Source organism: Macaca nemestrina, chromosome 14 (assembly GCF_043159975.1).
Source record: "Macaca nemestrina isolate mMacNem1 chromosome 14, mMacNem.hap1, whole genome shotgun sequence".
Classification (NCBI taxonomy): Eukaryota; Metazoa; Chordata; class Mammalia; order Primates; family Cercopithecidae; genus Macaca; species Macaca nemestrina.
In genome coordinates, this window is record NC_092138.1 from 109,211,038 (window position 1) to 109,237,538 (window position 26,501).

The following is a 26,501-nucleotide window of genomic DNA, read 5'->3' on the forward strand; positions in this document are numbered from 1 at the left end:
ACCTGACCCTGCACTAAACATTTTGCAAGTGTTTTCCACTTTCCCGTATTCTCATAATCTCCTTTTAAGGTAGATACTGTTGCTGTTTACATTTTATAGATGAGGAAACTGAGACTCAATGAGGCTGAGTGACTTGCCCAAAATCAGAAAGCTAGAAGGTGGCAGAACCAGGGCTCAACAACCCTGGTCTGATGGATTCGAACCTGCTAACTCTGAACGATGACACAGACATGTATTTAGTCTGGATATTAGCATCACTACTTTCTGATTTCACATTAATCTATGCTAAAATAACAAGTATGACACAGGACTTACAGATTTTGTCCTCCCTGTACCCCTTAGGGGGCTTCTCCAATGAGGACCCTGCGTCTGGGCTCCACCTTGTACCAGCCAGTGAGCAGTTCCAAGAGACCCTGTGCTCTCTGGGGCCCTGCTGAGCTGTTTTCCACTTAAATGACAAAGCCCAAGCGTGATTCCTATGGCCCGCTCAGGCCTCTCTGAGGCCAGGCAGAGAAAGGTGTGCGGGAGCTTCTGGTTTGGGCTCTGCTAGGAGGTGGGGCTGCAGTGACGTCAGTGGAAACCCAGCTGGGTTTGGAAGTGTTTGCCTGGTTTCCAACAGTGCTTTGGCTGCCCCTGTGCCAGTGGCCACACCCACCCCAGAACAATGGGGAGGAGCCGCCCCCGACCCTGGGCTAGGGCACGTCTGCAGGGCCACCGCCTTCTTCAGGCTGCTTACCTGAGGCAGTGGGTGACAAACACCTCTCTGTGCCCATGTGGGTGTGGGGCTCCACTGTGGCCAAGAAACTGCCAGAGGCCCAGGAGGCAACCTGGCTGCAAGGCAAGGCTGGTTTCCAAACCTTCCTGGACCTCCAGATTTGAGATTTATGGTTGAGTTCTATCCTCTCCCAAACATGGGCTCTCACGGCTCCCTGGCAGAGTTCTTGCCATTGCACTTGGGACCTAAAAGGCCGAGTTTCTTCTGTGAAATGGGGTGATCCAACCCACCTTGCACACTAGGTGAGCAGCATGGAAGCACATCAGAAGCAGGAGATTGGAATAATGCGTTAGCATTACGATAGCAGGAACAACAAAGCTGAAGCAAAACCAACAACAGTAAGGATGCTGAGCGTAGGCCAGGCAGCGTGCCAAGCACTCACACCATCTCCTCGACTAAGCCTTGCACAGGGCTTTAGGGCTTCCAGGCCCTTCACATCCACATTCTCTCATTTAATCATTCCAACACTCAGAGTGACTTATTAGTGTTATGCCCATTTCTAGGCTAAGGAAACTGAAGCTCAGAAAGGTGTGGGGGTAGCTGACTTGAGGTCACGTTGCTAGCAGTGGGACCTCTTGAAACTGTGTTGATTCTGAGTTCTGTTATACCTCTGTGGGGCCTGAGCTTAGTGGGGTGACTCGGAACTGATTGGATTACAGGAATGAAGGGAGGGAACAGGGCACTGTGCTGGGCGCCTGACATACTTTGTCCCAGGTAATCCAGTGGGTTGTTACTCACCCCGGTTTTATCAACGGAGACATTGCAACCCGGACAGACTTGGTGACTTGCGCAAGAACACAGCAGATAACAGCCAAAGCTGCCTGAGCCTAGGACCTGGGTCAGCCTGATACCAAGGGCCATGCTCTTTGGGCTTCTCTTTGAGCCTCAGAGTCATTTATTTTCCTTGGAGTCCAAGACTCCAACCCCAATTCCTCCCTTCCCCCCAGCAGTTTTTTGCCAGTTTGGCGGTTCTTAATGGGCAGTAATAAGTTTGTTTACTTTTGCTCTCTTGATATTTATTCAACTAATTGCATCTCAAGGGAAAAAACACCCCCCGCCCCAACCCCGGCATTCCAGCCATCTTAGGACTGGAGAAGAACTCAACTCCATCAAAATGATGCTCCTCACTTTTTTCCTGTGTCCAACAAAGAAAAGCAAATCCAACTGTTTTCCTTGGCTTCAGAATTAAAATAAAAACGATTCTTAAAATTGCTTTTCCACATTGTATTGTGAGGAGTTTCCATCACGCACGGGTTTTCCTTCCCCACAAGTGAGGCTGGTGTGACTGTGCCACGTGACAGCCTTTGCACACGGGGAGGCAGCCTCTCCAGGCCTTGGGTCCCACCCAGTCTCCGGTGGGCTGCCTCTGAGTGTCGCCGCTTGGCCTGATGTGGTGGGGCCACACATCATGTGTCCACATCCCTCTCACCACTGTGGTGCTACAGCCCAAGCAAGGAGCAGCTTTGTGGGAACAGCTGTCATTTTTTTTTTTTTTTTTTTTTGAAACGAGTCTTGCTCTGTCGCCCAGGCTGGAGTGCAGTGGTGCGATTTCAGCTCACTGCAAGCTCCGCCTCCCGGATTCAAGGGATTCTCCTGCCTCAGCCTCTCAGGTAGCTGGGACTATAGGCATCCACCAGCACGCCCGGCTAATTGTTTTGTATTTTTAGTAGAGATGGGGTTTCACCGTGTTAGCCAGGATGGTCTCGATCTCCTGACCCTGTGATCTGCCCACCTCGGCCTCCCAAAGTGCTGGGATTACAGGCGTGAGCCACCATGCCTGGCCGAAGAGCTGTCATTTTCATAAGATGGAGCTGTGTATTCTGCCCTGTAGCAGAAGCTGCTGGCCTGGGATCCTCTTTTGAGTTCACCCCAAAGGTTAGAAATGAGAAAAGTTCCAGTAACAAAAAGAATAACAACAACTACTTGTCATTATGGCTCAAGCACTTTATATACATTATCTCACTTAATCCTCCCAACAGCCCTGCAGGCGGCCTGTTATTTGAGGGCCGCCATGCATGGTGGCCCTACTTGTGCACTGTGCAACTTAAGGGGGCACAACTCACATTCATAGTCTTTATGTTTTTTATATTTATATTGCAGCAGTTTTCTAATGCCCACAAAGATGCTTTTACGGCTAACAGCAAAGCTGACGTTTATCCCTATTTGCAGTTGAGGAAACTCTTGAGATTTGAGGATCGTGAGTCATTTGCCCAAATCACAAATTACTAAGTAGCAGAGCCACTAACAGACCCCAGAATAACCCCCAAAGATACCGTACTATAAATAAAGAGAAACCAAAGTGCCAAAGTGACAGGAAACCCAAAAGAGATTGTTCTCTGACCCTCTAGGCAGGAGGACGACAGGAGTGCTCTTGCCATCCTTAGGCCTGCAAATCCCGGAGAAGCCTCCAAATTAAATCCGGATCTCAGGAGTTGTTTCATCATCAGTCCAGGTTGTAGTCCTGCCTGGAGGACTTACAGAACCAGCCCCTTAGCACCCGCCCTCCCGTCCGCACTGCCCATTGGTCTGTGATCACAGATGAAGGCCAATTATGGGTCCCCGCCAGAAGAGGCATCCCAGCACTGCAGGAGGCTGGAGAAGCAGGCCTCTGCCAAGACAGTCAGGGAATCTGGAACTGCCAGCTGGCCCCTGAAGTCAGGGTTCTGGGAAGCTAGAAGCCTGAGCTGTGCTTGAGTGAGTCTGGTGGACCTGAGCAGGAATCAAGTTTGTGAACCTATCATCAGGACAGAAGACAGATGAAAACATCAACATTAGCTAGCAGGTGTTCCTACTAAAGCTGTTGAAATGTATGATGTGCTGGTAGGGAGGTATCCAAACCAATTGGTAATCCAGGATGTGGGAAGGATCCAGATGAAGGAAAAGGCCCAGCTGATCACGTGACCGGTAGTATTGTAATAATGGCTGTCATTTGTTTGTTGTGAACTTGGGTGCCCACCTGCACTCTATCTCACTGGCTCTTAATAGCTCTATGAGTAGGGGACCATACCTCCTGGTTGGCCCCGGTTGAGGTCTGTTGTCTTACGTAATTATTATTATTGAGATGGAGTTTCACTCTCATCACCCAGGCTGGAGTGCAGTGGGGCAATCTCGGCTCACTGCAACCTCTGCCTCCCAGTTTCAAGCAGTTCTCCTGCCTCAGCCTCCTGAGCAGCTAGGATTACAGGTGCCTATCACCGCGCTTGGCTAATTTTTGTATTTTTAGCAGAGACGGGGTTTTGCCACACTGGCCAGGCTGGTCGCGGTCTTATGTAATTATTAATAGCACCCCCTTTTCACTCTCAATATTGTCCTGACTGAGCAACAAACTATATGGTCCCATTACCTAGGAGAAAGGCATTATGTCTGCATTTGGCAGTAGAGGAAACCCAGGTCTAGAAAGGTTAGGTCTCTTGTTCAAGGTCACGTGGAAGTAAATATCAAAACTGGGATTTAGCTGTCAACTGCTAGGTCCAAACCCTGACTTGCATCAGGATTGTCTCTTCAACCAGTATGAATAAAAGGTGCTTGCTTGTTTAATGGCTGAGATGCAGCTTGCATCTTACTCACTATTGACTAAGTAGAAATAGTTTTCAGGTCAGCACAAGGGTGTGTTTTGTTGGATGTTGGAAAGAGCTGCTTGATCATGCAAGTGGTAATTACGACCCCAAAATGGGTATCTGGGATGAGCCGTGACACCCTCACCTTGGAGGACCTGGTGAAAGGACTGTGCATCGTTTGTCCTGGATGATTCACCATCAGCCTGGAGGCCAGGGAGGGCATAACCAGATCTCCAACTGCCCTCCCCTCCCAGCTGAGGATGCTATGAATCGTTCCCTACCAGAAGGCACCCGGGGAGTCTGGAGCCAATTCCCAAACCCTTCTAGTTCAGCTTTCATACAACCATTGATCTATTATCATTTATCTATTATCCATCTAGCCCTCCATCACCCACCCATTTAGCCTTCCCATCCAGCCAGCCATTGTGTATTGCTACTACCTGGTCATGGGTGATGGGAGTCAGGAGTCAGAGAAGCAGGGTAAGAGATTTGCCTGGAGGAGTAGCATTGGGGGTTTGAATCTGCCTGGTGCTTTGGGTTCCTGTGCTCCTGCCATTGGTGAGTTGCTGGCTCCAGGAGCAGTTCATGGAGGAGGCGGGTTGTGGTCACACCATGAGATCATAGAGTAGAGGGGGATGTGGTTAGGGAGTGGGGGAGCTGGTTGCCTTTGCCAGGGGGACAAGGACACTGCTGTTACTTTTTCACAGTGCATTATTTGGGAACCATTTTGAGATTCCCCCAAAGTCTGTGCACCGAGCCCTCTGTGCCAGGAGCCTCGGCCAACAGAACAGAGGCGGGGAAGAGTCTGCAGAAGCCATTTCGGAGTCCAGCTTCTGAGTTGGCTGCTGTGTTTCCGGCAGCGCCTAGTGTGCTCTGGAGCCCTACAACTGGGAAAGCCCTCGACAAGAGGGAGAAGTCAAGGGCTGGGTGGACAGCACTGCCCCAGGGTGGCTTTCTTGGGAAATCCAGGCCTTGCCTGGAGCTGCTTTTCTGGGCCTGGTTGAGAAGTTGGCACCAGGGCCACCTTGGCTGTTTGGATGGACTTGTTCCTCAAACACTGGGACAACCAGTTTTTGTGTCTGCCTCACTGATCCCGGTAGCTCTTTGAGGCAGGGGCTATGACTATCCCCATTTCACAGATGAGCAAACAGAGGTAAGGGATGAAGTCACTTGCCCAGGGTCATGGTGCTACGAAGTGGTGGAGCTGGGCCCAGAACCAGATTTGTCTGCTCCAGGGCCAGGTTTCTTAACCGCACAATCCTAATTGGCCTCCCTGCCTTTGGGTGCTCTCTCCCCTGCAGTCTACGCTGCATGCAGCTCTAGGGCTGTCTGTCTGACACCCACATCTGATCGTGTCAGTGTCCTGCTTAAAAACAGACCCTGTGTTGTCATGCCTCCCTGCCTTTGCACGTGCTGTGCTTCCTGCCTCGACTACCTTCCCCCACTGTCCTGGCTGATGCCTGCCTGTCTTCCTAAATTGACCTCACCATGAAGCCATCCATTCAGTGAGATCCTCCCTCCCTCCTTCAGCTCACAAGTGCAGCTGTGGCTGCTTCCAACCCAACACCCAAAACTCAGATTGTACTCATCTGGTTATCTCCCTCCTGACTACAGCTTCTTTAAAAGAGCAGGGCCGCCTGGGCGCGGTGGCTCAAGCCTGTAATCCCAGCACTTTGGGAGGCTGAGACGGGCGGATCACGAGATCAGGAGATCGAGACCATCCTGGCTAACCCGATGAAACCCCGTCTCTACTAAAAAATACAAAAAACTAGCCGGGCGAGGTGGCAGGTGCCTGTAATCCCAGCTACTTGGGAGGCTGAGGCAGGAGAATGGCATAAACCCGGGAGGCGGAGTTTGGAGTGAGCTGAGATCCGGCCACTGCACTCCAGCCTGGGCGACAGAGCGAGACTCCGTCTCAAAAAAAAAAAAAAAGCAGGGCCAGGGCAGATTCCTCCTCTGAATACCCAGTATCCAGGATGGCACCTAGGTTACTAAACAGGAACTTATTCATATCACGTATTTCCCAATAATTTCTCCTCTTCCAGCCACTGTGCCAGGGGCTGGAGGTAGAACAGGAACAAGGTGGGTGAGGTCCTTACCCTCAAGGGGTCCACGGTAGTAGATGAGACAGAGACTAGGCATTTGTTTTGCAAAGACATACATGCCCAGATGGGGAAACTTGGGGGGGCTGTGGGGCACCTGACCTAACCCCAGAAAAGCCCTTGGCTGGACAACAGAGAGGGGAATGGTGTGGCACCCTGGGGTAGAGAAGCTTGCTTGCTTGAGAGCCTGGGTCTGAGGCTTGCTTCATTGATTCATTCATTCCACAGATATCTTTCCTGCCTGGCCCTGAGTGAGTATTAGAGATTCGGCAGTAACTGAAGCAGACACAACCTCTCCCTCATGGAGGTAGGAGTGGGACCACCTCAGGCAGGACTTTAAGGATTCTTGGAGCTGGGCAGGTCCTCAGGCATCTCTTGAAGATAAGAACAGAGTCCATTCTGGGCTTTTCCTTGGTGGTCTTGGTACTGCCTGTCTGGACAACTAGGCAGCAGTGGGATGCTGAGGCTCTGGGGCTGCTGGCCCCAGACAGGCTGATTTCAGCAGAGAATGGACTGACACAATAGCTCAGTTGTGAGAGGCCTGGCTTCCCACACCCAACATTTTATTTTTTTATTTTTGAGATGGAGCCTCACTCCATCACCAGACTGGAGTGCAGTGGCGCGATCTCAGCTCACTGCAACCTCCGCCTCCTGGGTTCAAGTGATTCTCCTGCCACACCCAACATTTTAACATTCCTGGGACCAAAATGTGGCTCATGATTGATGTGTACATGTAACAGGCCATCATAATGTTTTAACCCCCAACACTGACTCAGTCATATGGCTTACAGTCCATGTGAAAGAACACAGCTTTGTCATAGAAACTACCCCCAGAATGAGACTTCTGACATGACCTGGGTATCACCACAAACTCCAAGCTGCCTGTGGCTGAATAACTCTTCTATTTGGGGTGTTTTATATAAATTCACAAAAAAGAAATGCCATTCAATGAATTGATTCTTTCTTGAGATTGTCACAGTGTGGTGGTCCAGGATGGCAGCAGGCTGGGTGGAACCAGCACAGGTCTGGGTTTCAATCTTCGCTTTTTGGCCCATGAGTGGAGAGACCATGGGAGAGGTGCTGCACCTTGACCCCCAGTTTCCACTTCTGTAAGATGGGGCAGCACCACCCACCTTGAGGACCCTCTTAGCTCCTTGTGCCACCTCTTCACAGCTTTCACACAGTTGTGTGTGTGTGTGTGATTATTTACTGTCTGCCCAGTCCTGCTGGGCTGTGGGCTCTATGAAGCAGAGCCCCTCCCCCATCTGCCTGCTGTCAATTGAGACCATTCCAGATTAAATGGGCTGTGATTCAGAGAGGCCAGATGCTGAATGTACCTGCTTTGGCAGGGCTGCTGTCTGTTATGTTTGTTCTATTGTAGCTACCCGTTGCCATCTCCCTGATGTTTTTTCAGAAATTGCTCAGGTGTGGCCCAGTGTAGGTGATGACCTGAGCTCTGATTCTTCAGTCCTAAAGGAGCCTCCAAGTACGGATGTAGAAAGCACATCAATAGTATCTCAGTCACATGGACCAGTGAGGCTCTGCGCCCACTGAGCGGGGGACGGAGTTTCCTGGGGCTGATGTGGTGAGACAGTATCGCAGAGCACCCAGGCACGTGGAACAAGTCAGCCAACCTGGTTTCGAAGCTCAGTTCCTCTTGTCCCTGACCGTATTACCACAGGTACCCTCATAAGTGTGCTGAGGCTCATCTCTAAGGGTAACAGTCATGCCTATTTTGCCTCAGAGGTAGGCTTCCATGAAGAGCAAGGGGTGCTCTAAAGTTGATAAGCCCAAGGTTTTCAGAGGGTTTGGTTCAGCATTCGATAGAACAGCAACCAGAGCAGATGTGGCCACTGAGGACACTGGGCAAGGACCCAGTGACAGTGAGGAGAAGAGAAGTTGAGGCATCTTGAGGCACTGAAGTGAGAGGAAGTCAGGGACTTTGGAGCTAGACAGTGCTGGGTTCCAGTTGCACATAATCACGTAACTGTGTGACTTTGGGCAAGTTAACCTCTCGAGCCTTAATTTTCCCATCTGTAAAATGGAATGCTAAAACTAGAACCTACCATGTAGTGTTGTGATGAGGATGACATGACATAATGTATGTGCCTTACTTAGCCCAGTGGGTACTTCCTAAATCACTGGGGGATGGAGGGTCAGATGGAGGAACAGCTTATTTGCTCTGCCCGTGAGCTTCAGCAATAACATGTAGTCCCCTGCTGGACCATGTGCGTTACACATTTTTGTCTGTTCCACCCAGACTGCCTCATTAGTAGTAAGTAGTCCCATTTTTTTTTTTTTTTTTTTTTGCCAAGCTCATGAAGTCAGTCAGAGCCTCTGCTCAGCCTGAGCTACCCAGAGAAGACAGTGAGCCACCATGGTTCCAGACTGTAGCAGGGAAACCTGTGGCTTCAGTAGCCCCAGAGGCCTTGTGCTAGAGAGCAAAATACTTGATGTCACCTTTTCAAAATGCTTCCAAGAGCACTGGAACCTCAGGGGGCCGCAGGACAGAAGCTCCGCTCCTGGGCTAAGATGTTTCAGTATTGTCTGGTGTAAGATCCACCAGACATGGCCACCATCGTGCCAGACTTGGTGATGGCTATTCCTCGCCTCTTCCTCTGCAACTCCGGGGCAGACCTGACTATGGATCCTCCTGGTTTTGTGAGCTTCCCACAGCACTAAGGTAGCTGCATTTTCTTACCCTCTCTGGTTCTGGTGGGGAAATCAATAGGCAGACAGGCAGTGCCCATGTGGGAAGCAGGATGCCCTTCCTCCTGTAAAGTTGGTATTGGATCCTTTTGTTAATATGTCTGCACTTTTTCTTAGTATGGACTTCTGGGATGCAGGCACGCTGCAGGTGGCCCCAAACCCAAACCCCAGACATAAAACCCCCTCTCCCCTCAGGCTCCTGCAAAGCCCTCCAGTGTGGACAATGGTAGTAGCCACAATATTGTCTCTGTCTTGTGTGATTTTCTGAAAACCCTAGCAGGATATGTCCAGAACAGGGAAAGAATTTGGGTCTCTGGCCAGGTGCAGTTGCTCATGCCTGTAATCCCAGCACTGTGGGAGGCTGAGGTGGATGGATCACGAGGTCAGGAGATTGAGACCATCCTGGCTAACATGGTGAAACCCCGTCTCTAGTAAAAATACAAAAATGATAATAATAATAATAAATAAGTCGGGTGTGGTGGCAGGCACCCGTAGCCCCAGCTACTCGGGAGGCTGGGGCAGGAGAATGGTGTGAACCCAGGAGGCGGAGCTTGCAGTGAGCCGAGATGGCGCCACTGCGCTCCAGCCTGCGTGACAGAACGAGACTCCACCTCAAAAAAAAAAAAAAAAAAAAAATTCAGGTCTCTGCTCTTCCCTTCCCTCTGTGCCAATCCTGATTGTTGTGGTTTGTAACTATCAGTGACCAAGGTTTGCTCAGGGTTTGCTGCACACCAGGCACTAAGCCAAGGCCTTCCTAGGCATGGGCGCCTGGCTTTCTCCTAGAAAGCAGTAGGGTGTGGTTGAGTGGCTCCGGAGCCACACCACTGGGTTCGAGTCCTGGTCCTGGCACTTACTAGCCATGTAGCTGTGGGCACATTACTTTACCTCAGTTTCTTCACCTATAAAATGGGGATAAATAATAATGCCTGTGCTATAGGGTGGTCCTGAGGATTCTACAAGTTGAGTCTGACATAGAGTAAGTGCAATATAAGTGTTAGCTGTTGTTCTCTGGCCATTGTTACCACCTGGGCACTATTATCCCGTTTCAGATAAGAAAACTGAGGTTTAGAAAGGCTACGTGTTCTGCCAGAGCCATTGGCTAGTAGGTAGAAGAACTGGGATTTGAAGCCAGCTCATGAGCACTACCCTACTCTGCCTCCATTTGGAAAAATACATGTGGGGAGCATTTGGCCGGCTTCGGAAGTGGCATTCTCAACTTTCCCCAGAGACTGGGGTGAAAGAAGATCCTTTTCCAAGTAACTTAACTGGCCTCTGGGAGCTCTCATAATCCTACAGCAGAGGCAAGAGCTGACCCATGACACACACATCACAGAAGGAGAAGGGAAGGATCAGTGAAGAATTTGTTTGGAAATGTTATCTAATACTTAGAGCTTTCAGGCGACTTGGTATGTGGAGCCCCTGCTGTCCCCTTGCCGGTGTACCAGGGAAGCCGCATCCTCCCTATATCTTGGCCACATCCATTCAGTTGGAGACCCGGGGTACCATCCAGTGCAGCAGCCCCTGGGTGATGCGTCCCTTCCCGTGCTGGGTGCCTCTGCTCTCCTCGCCAGCTGGAGGGTGTGAGCAGAGGCAGCCCAGCTCCGGTAACTCTGAGCAGGGGCTCCCAGCGCCTCAGCACAGCGCTTGCCTTTGCCTCACATTGTCCCGACCTGGGGGCATAGGAATCCAAAGCCTCAAAGTGACTACCCAAGTCCTTGGGCCACCCCTGCCTTCTGCAGCTCTTCAGTCCGCTGCCCTCTAAGCACACACCTACACACACGCACACTCCCAGCTGCCCTGCCATGCCGGGAGCTGCCGGCCGGCACCCCAAAGGCTCTTTGTCCAAAGGAGGAGAGTGAGGCTTACTCATGAAGTCCTCAAGATGCCAGCCCATGATCACGTGCCCCCAAACACCACTCAGTGTCCACAGGTTCTGCCCCGGACATGCCTTGTTTGGCTCCAAGTGATAGCAGGGAGTGACCCTCTGAGATCCAGCTGCACACACCCCCAGCTGGAGGGTCAGGGTTCTGGAAGCCCTAGCCACGGGGCCAGCGGCTGCCTCTCGCCCCTGCCTCTCATGGCCGCAGAGCTGGCCCCTTACCTCTTCCCTCCTGCTTGGCTCCGGGGCGGCTCCTCACATGCTTCACCCTGGCCGTCAGCGGGGCAGCCTGTCCATGGCCTCTGGAGGGGGTCCTGAGTTGCAGGCCAGTGGCTGCCAAGCAGCCCTGCCTCACTGGGCTTCACTGGCTCTGCCTCCACAGAGGGCTCCGGCAGAGGCTGGGGCCAGGACTGGCCAGGGGTCCTGCGGGGCTGCTCACAACCTGCTTTCCCTCACAGTGGCGTCAGCCGCTGCCTCAGTGCCACGCTCGGCAGGTCCGGGGCTTGGGGTCTATCCTCAGGCCGTCCGCAGCAGCCTCATTTGAACTCCCAACTCCTTTGTGGAGCCTTTACATGCCGCCAGAGGAAACTGTGAGCACAGCCTGACCCTGGTTGGCTGCAGGCGCTTCTCTCCACCCACCAGTGCAAGAGGATCCCCCAGGCCCCAGAAAGGCTCCGGGCCTCCCCTCAGCCCCAGACAGAGGCGGGCCGCCTGGTGATGTCACACGAGCTCCAGCCCCAGCTGGCCTGGCCCCTCCCGCCCAGCCCGCTTTGGCGGCCTCGACAGGCCCCCTCCTTCCTTGGCACGGGCAGCCTGGCCAGCTCTGCTCCCTGGCCCGCCCTCTCCCCAAAGCTCAGGCAGCTCCCGCGTGCTGCGAGGCGGAGCGCTTTCCCTTTGACTCAGGGAATGGGTTTAGATCCGCTCCAGCTGTGCGTGCAGCCGCGTGCGAGCAGCAGGCAGCGGGTCCTCCCCCTGGATGCTTCGTTGGGCACTGCCCCATTGAGCCCCAGGCTGGCGGGCGGGGCAGCTCAGCCCAGAGCGCCTCTCCCCATCAACTGCCCTTCGTGGAGGCCTCATTCTCATCTCTAAACCCTGGGGAAGGGAGTCCAAGGCTGTCCACACAGAAGCTGTGGCATCGGAGCTGCTCAAAGTTAGCAGGAGGCAGTTACTTAGGACAGTGGAAATACCACAGGCTGAGGGTGGAGGCAGCACTGGAGGAAAGCTGTCACTTCACACCTGAGTGACTTTGATTAATTCACTTCACCTCTCTGGGCATCCCTTCCATGCATCAGTAAATGAGATAATTAATACTAGTAATCTACCTGCAACCGCTGCAGCGAGGACTCTGTGAGGTCACGTGGGACGGAGCTTGGCACAGTGTCAAGGACACCTCCTTGAACTGAGTTTAGGACTCTGGAGATGAGTGGATCAAGGGTCTCCTGCTCCCAAACCTCTGCTTTGTGATCCTCTTTAGCCTGTGTTTTCATTAAAATGTGACCTCCTGTTGGGCTGTTCTAGGAACAAACACTGGAACTCCAGCAGAGTCCTCAGCATGGAGCCAGCCGCATAGGTGGAGCTCTGTGAATGTTGACAGAATCAGAGTAAGAAAGGAGAGGATGGCACTGGACCCCACAACGCAAGCATCCTCCAGACGCGTCGGCACTGGCAGCCTGGGAGAAGGCACGGTCAGTGTGGGAGGACAGGCCTGCTGCCGGGCACCCTGCGGGGATACAGAGAGTAGGAGGATGGCAGGCACCAGGAAGGGAGCCCCAGGGTACAAGTTTGCCCCTCTGCTTGGACAAGAACATGTGAAATATTGGTGGTATCTTTGCTTTTTTAAAAAGGTTTTCGTGATAATGGTGGTGATGACGTTTGGGAACAAACTGGGAGAAAAACTTTAATGGGACTTTCCCTGCTCCTAGGCATCCTCCCCACCACCAGGCACCCCTCCCAACCCTGTGGCAGATTCTTCTTTCAGAGATGGCCCAAGCAATCTCTCCCAGTCCCCAAGGAGACCCTGACACTTCACCCACGGAGCAGTGAGGTCCCTGCTCCTCGCCTTGAAGCCAAGAGGGTTTGTGACTTGCTTGTGACCAGAGGAATGTGGTGGAAGTGGCACCACCTGACTTCTGAGGCTGGGAAAGGAAAAGCAGTGCAGTCTCTGCCCTGTTCACCAGGGCACTGTCTTTTGAAGCCCCGAGCCAAGCTGGGGCCTAAGAAGTCCAGCAGCCACGGTGTAGAGGCCACACACAGTGTAGGTCCCAGCTGACAGGAGCACCAACCGCAGACACGTGAGCAAGGAAAGATGCCTGTAGATGATCCTAGCCCCTAGTCAGAGAGTCACCCCAGATGCTGCATCACTGTCAGCTGCAGAGTCTTCCTCTTGAGGCCCCACACACTGGGGAGCAGAGACAGCCGTTCCACTGTTTCATCTCCAGATTCCTGCCCCACAGGCCCCATGGGTATAATAAGATGGTGGTTTTCGGCTGCTCACTTTCGGTGGTGATTTGTTACACAGCATTAGTAACTGGGACAGACTCAGGCAAGAGCAGTTGGAGGGAGCCCTTTAGAGGAGCTGAGAGAAGTACATTGTGGCTGAGGAGAGGAGAGAAGATGGGGTCTTGTTAGAGAGGTGGTACTTTATTCCAAAGACAGTAAGGAGCCACTGAAAGGTTTTGAGCAAGACAGTGTTGAGACTGTTAGTTTTATTTTTTAAAGGCTACATTAGTTACTGAGTGGAGACTGGATTAATGTGAGCTACAGACAAAGGTCCTAGGACTTTCACACCCTCTGGGAACAAGCCCAGCACAAGCCCCTTGGTTACTAAAAGAAAGTTGTTTTCACGATTCGAAGTTCTTGGGATCCCCTCAGTGGAGGAGGAGCAACCAGGGTGTCTTTGCACACCTCCCGCCCCACTGGTGGCATCGGGCAGTCAAAATTAGTGGCACTGGGCACTGGGGAACTCGGGAGTCGGATTCTAGTTCTACCATTTGGTTGCTCTGACCCTCACTTTCCTCATCTGCAAAATGGGGGTGATATGAGGATCTCCCTCACAGGGCTGTGGGCTGTTGTGAAAACGAAGAAGTGATATGTTAAGTGTAACGCACACTGCTTAGTACAAGGCTCAACAGAAAGCTCTTGTAGTTTCTGTTACTTCCTTCACTGGTCTGTGAGTACCCTGAGGCAGGGGTGTGTGCAGGCCATGTAGAGCCCTCCTTTCGCGTAGCCCAGTGCAGAGGAGTGAATAAACGAACTGCTGGCTGGAGGAGGATGAAGAACCATGGCTCAAAGTCTAAGAGACCTGGGCTCAAATCCCAACTCTCTCACTAATCTTGGGCAACTTTCTTATTCTCTCTGAAACTTTGTTTCCTCACTTGTAAAAAAAGGGGATACTACTACTCCCGGGGTTACTGTGAGGATTGAGTAAGATGATGGGGCTAAAGCATTCGGCCCTGCGCCTGGCTACAGCATTTAGTGGTTGCTCAGGAAATTGCTGCTGTTGCTTCTGCTCCTGCCCTCAGACTTCTCCCCACTCCCCCCTTGATCCTCTCCAGCACACTTCTCACTTGGTGACTCCTGGATCTCAGTGTCCCTGTGACCTCCTTGAGGAGCACCGTTCCCACGTTTCCACTTGCCTATCAGACAGAAGCGTCCTGTGACTAAAGCATTTGAGAAGAAGTGAATCTTCCTTTCCTTTTTATAGTTTTTGTCAGGATGAAAAATGCATGACATTTACGTGGTGGTAGAATACAAAGTTTCTTCATGTAAGTGACACAGTTAGTAAGAATGATTTCATGTCTTACCACCTTCCTGACAGTTACAGTTTTTTTTCTGTTGGAAACAGTGGGATGGTCTACAGGGAGACTGTGTATATATGAGGAGTGGTGGGTCAGGGGATGTAGGTATACTGTGTTCTAGAGGGGTGTCCTTGGGAGGGGGCAGTTTTGCTGTATCTTGCATTGTCAGAGTGCCACCGGTATTTGAAGCTTCACACATCCCAAACTGACTCTTTCCCGTACCCCACCCCACCCCACCCCCAACTCCCTGCTACCTTCAGTACTTTTAAAATGTCTTCCCATTGTCTTCTGACCAACATTGTTTCTGATGAGAAGTCAACTGCCTTCCTTGTTGTTCCTGTATCCATAATGGATCTTTTATTTTCCGGCTTCTTTTAAGATTTTCTCGTTATCTTTGATTTTTTAGCAGTTTGACCATGAGGTGACTAAGTGTGGGTTTTCTTTGCATTTATTCCGTGTGGGTTCACTGAGCTTCTTGGACTTATATGGTTTTTACTAAATTTGGGGATGTGGAGAGAATTTGTAGCCATTAGTTCTTTGAATATTTTTTATGCTCAATTATCTCTCCCCTCTCCTTCTAGAAATCCAGTTACACACTTGTTCTTCCACAGGTCACTGAAGCTTCATTTGTTTATTTATCTTTTCTCATCTCATGCTTCAGTTTGGATCACTTCTCCTTCCTGTCTTCACATTTGCTAACCTTTTTTCTACAGCATCTAATCTGCTGTTAATTTCATCTAAAATATTTTATGTCAGATACTATGTTTGGTTCTAGAATTTTCACTTAGTTTATTTTTATAGTTCCCATTTCTCTTCTGGGATTCCATATCCACTGATTCATTCTGTCTTTCATGTTCTGAAAATCCTGTGCATATTTATAATAGCCATTTAAAAATCCTTGCCTACTAATTCCAACATCTGGCTCATTAGTGAGTCTGATTTTACTGCCTTTTTTTTTTTTTTTCTTGATTATGGGTCATATTGTCCTGCTTCTTCACATGTCTATAATTTTTTATTGTATACTGGACATTGTGGATGATACATTAAAGACACTCTGTATTTTCTTGTCTTCCTCTAAAGAATGTTGTGTTGTGTTCTAGCAGGCAGTTAAATTACCTGATCTTGCGGGGGCGTGGTTTTTATACTTTGTTTATATAGGTTTATTTTGGTTCTGCCAGTAGTGCTAGGGCATAACTCTTTAGTCCTAGGCTTACTTGTAAAGCATGACCTTTCTGGGATTAAGTCAAATGCCTTAAGTATTTGCTAAGCTGCTTTGACTTGGCAGGACTTGAACCCCAAACTCCAGCCTCCAGGCAGTTGCAGAGACCTCTTCCTCTCTGCTCCTGCTTTCTGTCATGCTCGTTGGAGTCTCTCTATGTGTATACGGTTTAGGAGTTAGCTAAGGATTTGAGGGGAATTGGTGTAGTAATTTTGGGGCTTCCCCTTCTGTAGTTCTGTCTTTTCTGGCATTTCCCCACTCAGTTTCCACCCTCAAAGTCCAACCCCTTTCCCATCTTCCTAGACAGTAAGACTACTGCTTTCTGTTTCAGATTCATTCTTCCGTGTGTCACCATGAACTGGGAAATGCTCTAGTGTGCTTTCCTTTTCCAGTGATTTCAGGCAGGTCTTTTTTAATTTTTTAATTTTTTTTTTTTTTGGTCCAGAGTTTGTAATTGTTATTGACCAGAGTAGTTGTTCAAAACAATCTACTCTTCCATTTCAGGAACTGGAACCCCATATCCCAGCTGAATTTGTTTTCTCACCAAAACCCTCTGTACCCCTGCTGCTGTTGGTGCTCTGCCATAAGCCTTGTTGGTTGGTCGTCCTTCATCCAGTTGTCTGTCCTCCCTGCTTCTGATCATAGTCTCTTGGGAAACGTCAACCCCAGGATCCCAGGCTGGTACATCTCAGTGTACCACCTGAGCACTAGAAGATGAAAGAGGTGTACTGTCCTCACAAGCCTTGTTGGAGCACCGTGTGTAGCTACTTGTGATGTGCTAGATGTTGAGCGTAACATTTTATAGGTATCACTTCATTTAAAACCCTATGAGTGAAATATTACTATTCTGTTTTACTAACAAAAAGATTGAGACTTAGCAAAGTGAGGTTCCTTGTACCAGGCCACACAGCTAGGAAATAATGGGACTGGGATTAAAATCTGCATCAAAGCTGGGAGGAACACAATTGTCCTGAAAAAAAATTGCGCTTGTTTTTGTTTTTATTATTATTATTATACTTGAAGTTCTGGGGTATATGTGCACAACGTGCAGGTTTGTTACGTAGGTATACATGTGCCGTGTTGGTTTGCTGCACCCATCAACTTGTCATTTACGTTAGGTATTTCTCCTAATGCTCTCCCTCCTCCAGCCCTCCACCCTCCGACAGGCCCCGGTGTGTAATGTTCCCCTCCCTATGTCCACGTGTTCTCATTGTTCAACTCCCACTTATGAGTGAGAACATGTGGTGTTTGGTTTTCTCTTCTTGTGTTACTTTGCTGAGAATGATGGTTTTCAGTTTCATCCATGTCCCTGCAAAGGACATGAACTCATCCTTTTTTATGGCTGCATAGTGTATATGTGCCACATTTTCTTTATCCAGTCTATCATTGATGGACATTTGGGTTGGTTCCAAGACTTTGCTATCGTGAACAGTGCTAAAAGTTGCTCTTGTTTAATACCAGCATGCTGCTTCTTGTTTTAAGGTCTCTGACCAATCAAGATGCTTCTCACCATCGGTGGTGTGTCATGGTCTAATTGGCGGTACTTATTCTTTCTTACTAGAATGCGATGCATTACAGTTGATGACTTGTCAGATTCAAGGAAGTGTGGCCGTTTTAGTCATCAAGGCCCCAGTGAGGTTGGCCTATGGCTGAGGAGCCAAAAGGCAGAGCCCCTCCTCTCCTGGTCAACTGGCCTTGGAAAGGTCTAGGGGAGTGTCCAAGCATCAAGAAGCCTGTGGAACTGCCAGAAGCCTCCATCGGTCTAGATTTAATAAAACAGCTGCCACTAGACTGAGTGTGAGCCAGCTGGTCCCCTCCTCTCTTGAAGGCGCGTGGTCAGGTCCTGTGACTCTCTGCACCATGCCGGGCGGGGGAACCACATGTTCCCTGGCTCTGGTGAGGAGAGGTTAGGAGACTTGGACTTGTGGGACGATTCTAAGGTGGTGCTACTGTCCAGTGTCACAAAGGATATCCAGGCACCACAGAAAGCCCTTTGAGGACACTGTGACTGTTAAATGCTGGCCAAACAAGTATATCCAAAAGTAACAAGATGCATGCTCGGGTACAAAGCAGCTTTGAGAGCCTGTTGTTAGTTCACGTGTGACTTCTGAACTCACTTGCCAGGGGACCCGTGAGGACAGCACCTCTCCTCAAGTGTGGATGTCACCTAACAGCCAACACATATTCGTATTAAGCTCCATCTGAGCACCAGAGTTGGGCTGTAGGTCAATTTGCCCAAAGACAATTTGCTGAGAGTTTTAGCTGACTGGTTTTCATTTTGTCTCGTAACAGTATTTTAAGGCGTGTCCAGTTGTCTCATACCATAGCTGGTGCATGGCCCCATCCCCAAGAGGGGAGACTGAGGACTGGCAAGAGTAGAGATTTAATTTTCGTTTGCTGGTTTTCTTTGTTTCTTCATAGCGAAAAATTCATAGAAACTTTCCAAAGCTGTTTAAAATAATTCCCATCCAATATAAATTTTTTAAAAATATTGTCACCTCTGGAACATTGTCTGTACCAGACAGGACCTATATCCCAAACAGGAGACAAGGTACTGAGGGCAGCTTTATAGTCAGTGGGGGAGGATTCCAACCCCCTTACACAGATACCTGCTAAAATTCCCAATCCAAAGAGCAGCCAAGCTGTTGCTGACCTTGTGAATCTTTCCTGGGACCCAAGGAGGCAGCTGATTAGATAAACGAGGGCTTCTGGCAAGAGCCTGATAGAGTGAGCTTCCCAGGAATGAGAGCAGGGTGTGGTCACCCCAGACAGAGGTGCCGGTACTGGACAACAGGGGCTGCTGGCAAGGAGCTTTCTGACTAGTAGGTCTGATATTGGGGGTTTCAGGGGCACCCACACAGGCCCTGCAGGGAGTAAAGGCAGCCAGTGCAGGAGGCTTGCTTCAGCCCTGCCAGCCTCCAGACTACCCCACCACCCTCCCTCTTCCCTCCCTGGGCTGGGCCGGATAATCCTGGCTCTGAGGCCTGGAACCCTGGAGGGCAGGGACCTGTTTTTCCTCTCTGCTCAGTATTCTTCATCTGCTCCCGGGATCCGCTCTTTGGTACCGTGCCCTGTGCCCAGACGCTGGCTGGGCTGTGGGGATTGCCTCTGTGGGCTCTCTTACTTTCTGGATTTGGGTTAGGGCTGGCCTGTGGCAGGTGCCCACAGGAAGTGAGAAGGTAGAGAGCAAGTGAGGACACGTGTGTCACCAGCTCCCTCCCTGTTGGACCATAGGTGACATGGTCGAGTGATAGGAGTCAGCTAGGCTTGGGTTTGAATTCCACCTCCACCACTTCTGAAATTTACCTATCCTCCCTGAGTCTCAGTTTCCTCATTTAAGAACTGGAGATAGTAATATCATCTTCCCAAGATGGCTGGGAGTAAAGAGTGAGTCAGTGTGAGTACAGATGTCCTAGTGCTCAGTAAATGCTGGCTTTCTTCCTTTAGTAATTTGAAGCCATGTTATCTTGGGTTTCTAATACACTTGGGTCCTCTGAAGGTCACACACTTGGGTCCGGACATCTTTCCTTTAAGTTGTCCCATTTTGGTTTGCACATCTGTCAGTGTCCCCAGAACTACTGCCATAGAGCCTCACTACTAATAGTCCTTTAGCCAAAGAAGTATTTCTCTGCCTTTTCCTTTGCCTGCAGCTGGTATATGAAGTCTGCTTAACCAAAGAAAAGAGTCCTTTTGACATAGTGGAAAGCAAGCTTATGGAAAGACAGTGCATGTATTGACATCCAAAAATAATTCATGATATTCACTGAGCACTTATTGATCCTCGCAACAACCCTGTGAGCTACGGTAGGTTCTTTTATTATTCCCCAGCTTTCAGATGAAGAAACTGAGGCTCAAGTTAATGGACTTGTCCAGGGTCACACAATGAGTCAGTATTGACCTTTGGCCAGTCTGGCACCCAGAAGCCTGCCCTTTCAACCTCTGAGTTATCTGCCTATGTGATGGAGAAGGCTCAGCTCTCCAGGCCCTGGGGACCAAGTCGTGTTAGACAATTGAATTGACTAGAAAGCTACAGGGTTATCTCTTTAAACATACAGTGTTTTAAAATTTATATTCATTCTTGTTATGTTTCTGCACAGACCCACACATGCATATGTGCACTCGCCTCCATAAACTTGGCTAATTACACTATTGGCAGCTCCTTGGTGACTCAGTCGTCTTGAATAGACTAGCTTGACTGTGGGCTGTGGGGGTGGAGGGCACTGTTGACAGGAGCCCTGTAAGCCCCAGGCAGCCGTGTTTGTTGTGACTTTCCTAGCAGCCTCTCATTCCTCTCCTGATTTGTTGCTTCTCACCCAGCTGAGATTCCAGAAATCTGACAAGAGTTATTTGTAAATAAAAATAACTGGTCACTAAACTAGTAAAGGGCTCTCCTGTGAGTAAAGTAACTGAGACTCACTGCCTGGACTTGATCACATCAATTTTGGGTACTCACAGGCCTTTGGGGCTTGCAAGACCTCTGTTCTTATGTAATAGGCAACAGCTGCCATCTGTTACACACTCACCACATGCCTGGCACCGGGGAGGCCTCCTGCATGGATTACTTCATTGAGTCCTCAAAAACGGAGCCTCTCAGGAGAAGTTCTCTTCATCCGCCTTCCATTTTAACTGATGCAGTAGCTCAGGCTCAGAGTGGTGAGGGAGTCTACGTCTACCCAGCCAGTAAACAGCAAAGTCAGGATTTAGATATGGGCTGTTTGACCCAGAGTCCACACTCTTAACAGACTTCAGTCTCTACAGCTTCCCAGCAGTGCGAGGTTGGGCAACTTAGGGAGGTTCCCGACCCTCATGTCTTCATCTGTAGGATCATCCTGTTTATGTCCAGAGCTATTGTGAAAGTTCCTGGAGGTGTATGCTTGAGATACACCTAGCAGGCACCCAGTCAGTGGCGGGTCCTTGTGCTCACCACTTCAGCCCGTCCTAGGTCAGTGATTCTCAAGCTTTTGCGCTTCAAGATCAACTGAGGGCTTGTTAAAGGTTTGCTGGGCCCCACTCCCCGAGTTTCTGATTCAGTAAATCTGGGGTGGGTCCCGGGAATTTGCATTTCTAACAAGTTCACATGAGGCCCTTGCTGTGGGAACCACTCCTGGAGATAGAGGAGTTTGCCACGAAGGAGAGTCAGGATTGGGCTGGCAGTGACCATGACCTGCATCTGAGAGCTGTTTCTGAGTGCAGATGCTGGTTACGTATCATGCAGGAAAAATGTGGTTTGGCTTTTTTCAGGCATTTCCTGGGAGCTCGCTGTCTTGCCCTTTCCCTCTTCTGTCATTGACCCTAGGAAAGTATAGCGTTTAAGCCACATTGTGATGTCTGAATGTGAAACAAATCCTTCGACTGATTTCATTAACATGTCCCTGATTTCCAGTTGCTTTCCTGATACAGAAAAGGAAATAAAAGGTACATTGGAAAAAGGTAATAAATCATCTTGCAGAAATTACTTCTGTGAATCACCTACCACCATAACAACAAAACACCGGAAGCACGGCTCAGACTAGGTATACTTCTGCTTCGCCCTGGAATTTTAGGTTTATTGACACGATGGTGGGATTAGTGTTCTTCCCTCCCCAGCATGCTGTAAGGGCGGAGCGGCCACCTCATTGCCTTTGGGTCTCCAGTGCCCAGCACGGTGCTTGACACACACCAGCGGGTGCTCAGTCAGCACTGCTGTCACAGATGAGTGCAGGGTGCAGTGCTGAGTACTAGAGTCAGAGGGACCTGGGTTTGAACCCTGGGCCTGCCTTTCCCAGCTGAATGGCCCTGAGCAAGTAACTTAACATGGGCCTCATTTCTCCTTTTCTAAATTGGGGATTATAAAAATAATACCCATATTTCATAAGGTTGCCATGAGAATTAAATGACGCAAAATATCCAAAGCGCCTGTCATATAGTAAGTACTTAATTTTCTCTTCATTATCATCATTCTCCTCCTCATCCTCACCCTTCCAGGAAGGCCAGTGTACTGGAATAGATAGACTGTGGGCTCTGGAACCAGACTTTCAGGTCCAAATCCCAGCCCCACTGCATGCTAGCTGTGTGTCCTTATTCATGTCACTTCTCTATGCTTCAATTGTCCTCATCTGCAAAGCAGGGATGAAAAAGCACCAACTTCATAGAGTTCTCGTGACCATTGAGGACGTGTACATGTCAGGTGCTTAACTGCGTGGCTGGCACATGGTGAGCATTAACTCTCTCCCCTCCCACCCCCACAAAGGGGCAGGGAAGGAGCCTGTGGAGAGAGCGGCGTGGCCCCATGAGGAGGGCATGGGAGGAGGAGGCACCATGCACCTCGGGGAGGCTGCCCTGCCCAGTGCCCCCGACCCTCAACCCCAGCCCCCAAGGGGAGAGAAGGGCAGCTTAACAGAGAGGGAAAGTGGGGAAAGAAAGATCCTCAGGCTTCTGACACTGGAAACCCCCTCTTCCTGGCAGCCCTTGGAAGCGCAGCTCAGTCTTCACTGAGTTGACAGACTCAGCTGGTTTTGTTTACTCAGCGAGCTTGAGAGCATGCCGAGGTGGCACCCCCCTCTGCAGAGCCACCTTCATCTGCAGATATCACCCCCTTTCTGCTACCTGCCAGCCAGGGCTGTGGGTGGGGTGGACCCAGTAGGGACGAGCCCCACCCTGCCACCCACTCACCCACCGGCTCACCCTTGCCTTTCTTCCTCTGCCAGGCTCGCTCTGGGCAGCCCCAGGTTTGGCCCTCCTTCCTGCATTGTCAGAGAAGCTTCCAACACCTCAAAATTCACCCTGGGGGTACCCTCACCATTTTCTTTAACGTGGAACCAAAACTATCCTGGTTTCTATGTGTGCAGAAACGTTTGGTAAACAGAATGCTTAAGCCGTGACTTGCTGGAAGGGGCAAATCCCAGCTGACACCCCAGACGCTCTGCCTATTTTGGGCCTGGTCTCTGTGGTCAGAGTGTTCATCTTTGGGCCCCCCAGCACCCACTGTGGGTGTCAGATGCTCCTTTCCTGACTGAGTGTTGGCCTGGCCTGGTCCCCTGCCCCTGCCTCCCAGGCTGCTCCGGGGAATGCCCAGTATCCACTTAGTAAATGCTCTTGTCCTCGCTCCCCCCCGTGAATGCTGTGATTCAGCACACACAGAGAGGAGCTTCACGTAAGAAAGAAAATATTCACGGCCGCCATCCAGCTCCGGCAGGCGCCGGGAGACAGCTGCCGGCTCCTGCCTGGCCAGGATGGGATGGCTGCCCACCCTCCACACACAGGGGGGTCTCTCCTCCTTTCTTTTTTTAAAGACCCACAGTCTCTTTTGGTTGCTAGACTAAATGCAATTTAAATTTGTATTCTGAACACCTCTGATAAACAGCAGATAAATAGAATCCTGGAATTTGGAGGACATTACCCATTCAACAAAATACATGTTATAGGCCTGCTGTGTGCCTGGCACTGTGCTAGGCTCCTCTCCAGACCTGGGAGCAGCCTGGAGGATACTGAGCCAGTGGACTGGATCCTCTCCCCACCTAAGACCCATGTCATTACCTCCTCTTAGCTCTGGGTTTTGAAAATGTCTATCAATAATAATAGCAGCCATGCCTACTGTGAAGTTGAGTATGATGTGAAACTCTTTGTTAATTTGTTTCTTCCTGTCCATCACTCCTCACCATGGATGTGATGATTCTAATCTGCACTAGATACATGAGGAAACCGAGCCCTAGAAAAGAGAAAAATCTTGCTGGGGTTACAGAGCAAGGTCTTGCTCCCTAAACTGACTGTTTTGTTTTTGTTTTTGTTTTTTACTGTTGCAATGTATACAGTTTCTGTGAAGCATGCTGCTTATATTAAATAAAAATAAACGTCTTACCCCTTTATTTTTAAAAACTCATAGCTCACTGTTGAGAGCTTCTAAACGACTGAGAGTAATCATATAATGTCTGTTAGAATAAAACCAAAGTAATGGCTCCCTGCCCAGCCCCCATGCTCAATTCCTTCTCCACCCCATCTCCGGCCCAGTAAGTCCAAGATGGGCACTGTGGGGAAGAGAGAGGGTCCTAGACTTGCAGCAAGTGTAGTGCTGAGATGAGACAGGTGGGCCTGCTGCCTGGGACACTTGAATGTGATGAGCTATAGACCTTTGGCCCACCAAGGAGCGTGGAAGAAGAGGGGCCGTGTCCTTTCAGTCCTCTCTGCCTCTCTGGGGAGGGAGATTGTCACATAGCCCCTGGAGTTTGGGTCACATTGAACATAGAAACCGGTGCCTGTTTCTAGTATAGAGATTTCTGAAAGCAGAAACCCATGGGGTCATGAGGACTTGGAAGGACCTGAGTATCTGGGAAGAAGTGGGTTCCACCCTCTCATTCCAGTCTCTGGGGCCCTTGCAAGGTGGGCCCACATGGAGCCAAGAAGTTGTTGTGGCCCCATGTGAAGGGGCACAGAGGCTGGAGAGGGGCTGGAGCTGTGGCTAGCCAGGTGGCCGCTGCACCAAGCAAGGGACACCCAGCCCAGAGAAGGGGCCAGGGCCGTGTGCCCCTGTGGCAAGGAAAGACTTGAGTGCCCTTTGGCACAATGGAGGGGCCAGGACAAAGTCAAAGACAACCTTAGGAGACCCAGATCACCACCTCTGTGGGGACCAGCTTGACAGGAGCCACCTACCTCTGAGGGAACCAGACCAGGGGCCCTCCCCACGACTGACGGACAACCCCTGTGGGAGCAGATCTTGCTTGAGAGGGTGGACCCTTGCCAGGGTCTGCTAGAGTCTGTGAAGTGGGTAGGGGAGGAAGTTTACAAAGACAAAGGCAAGGGGACTTGGTAAAGAGCAGAACTCTATCCTACCTCCTCCCAGCTCCCAGAGCTGTACATAACTGTGGGAAAGGGGCACGCAAGGAGAACAAAGATGAACTTTAAATTACATTTCAGTCAAATTTTCAGATAAAGAGAACCAAGTGTTAATTCCTGAAATGAGACTATTCTAATAATGGAAAGTGACTGCAAAGTTACAGAATCTGGCCCAGATTTCATTTAGGGACTTGCTGCCCAAAATTGGAAAGGGGAGGCAGCACAGCATAGTTGGGGAGTGGGTGTTGGAGGAATGAAAACATTTTGTGTTTATACCCCTGGTGGATCCGGATTCCTCAATAAAGTAGTAACGACCTCAGCCATCCAGTGACCCCAGGTTGTGAGTCCGTGGTCTGGCCACCTGAACCTCCACAAATGCCCAAAGGCCCAGGGTTGCCCAAGAAGTCTCTGCACTCTCTGAGAGAAGTGGCAGTAAGGGGCAGAAGCACCTGCTGAGCTCCAGCTGGCTGCAGCCCAAAGGGGTACCCAAATGCATTAGACCTGCCGGCACTGCCAGCCAGGGAGGGGGAGGCCTATGGCAGCAGATGATTTGGTGAAGTGAGAGAGTGGGAAAGAAGAAAGCAGGAGCTGAGCCAGAGTCTTGTGGGCATTGCAGAGCACCCACCCTCTTCCCGGGACCCTGCTGGGGGCTCCCAGAGGCTTCCTGCTCCACCACTCACTGCAGAAGTGGAGTTTGCGTGCCAGCTCCCAGCATGGGACTATGTGCCTTGGGAGAGCTCTTCAGCCTCTCTGAGCCTCACTGTCAAGGTCTATGGAACAGCAATTCAAACAGTCTTCTCCTAGGGTTGTCATCAGGATACAGTGAGTACAAACACGTGTAGTCCTGAGCTCAGCCCTGGCCCCCAGAGGCACTCCCCACTTGCAAGCTCTCCCCACCATCACCTCACCTTCATCATCTCCTCATCGTGATCACACAGGACCTGAGGCATACCTGGTTTTCTGGGTGGGATACCTTTGTCTTAGTGATTAAGGGTCAGGGACTAGATTCAGGTCTGGCTCACTCCGAACCCAAGCTCTTTTCTGCCTCTGGCTACATGGAGTCAGTGGATGCTAACACTGCTCTAGATTCTCATCACCACAGGCTCTGTTCTTGTCATCCTCCCGGGAGGGAGGAAGCAGGGACTCAAGACATGGGAACCAGGAGTCTCAAGTGTAGAGGCAACCTCAGTGGTGGCTGGGAACAGATGAACACAGGAATGACCCATGTCAGAGACTTTAACCTCAGCCTTGGGAGAGGGGTATATTTTTAACTACCCCACAATTAATAGGAATTGAGTTTGACAAAAAGCTGAAAGTATACATGGGTAACTGAGATAATGGCCTGTTTGACAAGGTTGCCTAAGGAAATGGCTGTTCTTTTTGCCCATCTACCACCTGATTATAGAGAAGGGCATGTGACCCAGCTGCCCCAACCACGGCCTCAGACTAGTGCCCCACCCGGGCCACTGTGTATCCTGTCCCTCCACCCTCCACCCTCCAGACTAGTGGCCCACTCTAGGCCAGCTGGAGTCCTTGCCTGGATTGTTTGGTTTTTCCGAAGCCAGGGGAGAGAGGATCTCCCTTCCCTGATTGTAGAACTGTCAGGATGACACCACAGATGCCTGTGGCTGACCTGGGCCACATGGAGAGGCTGA

At 50.3% G+C, this 26,501-nt stretch overlaps 2 protein-coding genes across 25 annotated transcripts in view; one reads left to right on the plus strand and one right to left on the minus strand.

Annotated features, from left to right (window-relative positions):
- The window catches only part of LOC105463937 (angiopoietin like 2), a 36,243-nt gene extending 24,540 nt beyond the window's left edge, over window positions 1-11,703 (minus strand). Inside the window, exon 1 of the mRNA XM_011711383.3 lies at window positions 11,245-11,703. The gene's annotated coding sequence lies outside the window, so the exon portion shown is untranslated. The remainder of the gene's footprint in view (window positions 1-11,244) is intronic.
- Window positions 1-26,501, plus strand: part of LOC105463938 (Ral GEF with PH domain and SH3 binding motif 1) — a 309,104-nt gene that overhangs the window by 194,894 nt on the left and 87,709 nt on the right. The gene's annotated exons all lie outside the window — the stretch shown is intronic.